At 35.8% G+C, this 1,747-nt stretch overlaps 1 pseudogene; it reads right to left on the minus strand.

Moving 5' to 3' along the window:
• Window positions 1-315: 315 nt before the first annotated feature.
• Window positions 316-788, minus strand: LOC143643635 (transcription factor BTF3 pseudogene; annotated as a pseudogene).
• Between the last annotated feature and the right edge of the window lie 959 nt (window positions 789-1,747).

Genomic DNA, 1,747 nt, shown 5'->3' on the forward strand with positions numbered 1-1,747 from the left:
GAGAGCCCAGAAATCAACCCTAATACCTATGGTCAATTAATTTTTTTTCACTAGATAAAGAACTTTATTAATTTTTGTTTCCAAACTTTACTCCCAGGACTCTCAGCTTCTTCAGCTTAATTAGATATAAACAATGAAATTATTTATAAGCACAAACTGAAAAGAGCTACAGTGTCCAAGTTGCTTGAGCTTGAACAAATTAGTTATTTAGATTTTATTAGCCCCATAAACAAAATGGTTTTAAAAAGCAAACATTATATAACACAGCAACTCCAAGGAACTTCAAGTTCTAGCTTCTTCAGAAATAGACTCAATTTAGTTTGCCTCATTCTTAGAAGCCTTATCAAAATTCCCTACAAGTTCTGTAACTTCATCATCATCATCCTCTCCAGTAGCAAGTGGTGCTTTTTCATCCATAGATTGTTTGGGCAGAGCTTCAGCCAGTCTCCTTAAACTAGTGAGACTGTCTCTGCCAAGCTGGCTTAAGATTCTGGGTAGCATTTCTGTCAGCTGTTGGTCTCAGCATTGCCTATAATGGTGAAGGTGTTCATGCCAGGGGGTTGTTAAAGAGGATCAATGTTCCTTGGTTTACAAACATATCTTTTTAACACCAGAGATATTGTCTACCTCTAATTTCTTTAAGGAGAACTGAAGTATTTAAACATCTGCTGCAACTGTTCTATGAACCACTTTCTTCTTTCTGCAAACAATTCCTTTCCCACTAATGCACACATTTCCCTGCAGGTTTTTTTTTTCAGTTTCTCCTGATTTGTGGTAGTTCCTTTCATCTTGTTGGAGCAGAAATGGGTCCACACAGGGGGTAGGGTTCATACTCAGAAGGTCTCAGGCAAACCAGCTGAGATGAGACACACACATGGGGATGCAAGTTGGCTGGCCGACTGATTTTTGACAAGGAAGTAAAGACAACTCTGTTGTGAAAAAATAGGTTCCTCAACAAATAAATGGTGCTGGGAAAACTGGATATGCTTATGGAAAAGAATGAAGAAAGATCTTGACCTCACATCTTATACAAAAATAAACTCAAAATGGATTAAAGACCTAAATAAAAGAACCAGAACTATCAAATTCCTAGAAGAAAACCTAGGGAAGCATCTTCAGGAGCTTATGTCAGACAATGGTTTCTTAGACTTTACACAAAAACCACAAGCAACAAAGGAAAAAAATAGATAAATGGGACTTCATCTAAATCAGAAACTTTTGTTCCTCAAAGGACATTATAATGAAAGTAAAACAATAACTTACACAATGGGAGAAAATACTTGAATACCACCTATCTGATAAAGGTTTAATATCCAGAATATATAAAGAAAACTTTCAACTTAACAACAAAAAGACAAACGACCCAATTTAAAAATTGTCAAAAGACTTGAATAGACATCTCTCCAAAGGAGATAAACAAATGGCCAAAAAGCACATGAAAAGATGTTCAACATCATTAGCTATCAAGGAAATCAATACCACAATGAAGTGCAATTTCATACCTACTAAAATAGCTACTATTACAAAAATAGAAAATCACAAGTGTTGAAGAGAATGTGGAGAAATAGAAACACTCATTCATTGGTGGTGGCAATACAAAATGGTGCAGCAGCTGTGGAAGACAGCTTGGAGGTTCCTCAGAAAGTTAAATATAGAATTACCATATGACCTGGCAATCCCATTTCTAGATATGCACTTAACAGAATTGAAAGTAGAGACTTGGACACATATTTACACATCAATGTTC

Source organism: Tamandua tetradactyla, chromosome 8 (genome assembly GCF_023851605.1).
Source record: "Tamandua tetradactyla isolate mTamTet1 chromosome 8, mTamTet1.pri, whole genome shotgun sequence".
Taxonomy (NCBI): Eukaryota; Metazoa; Chordata; class Mammalia; order Pilosa; family Myrmecophagidae; genus Tamandua; species Tamandua tetradactyla.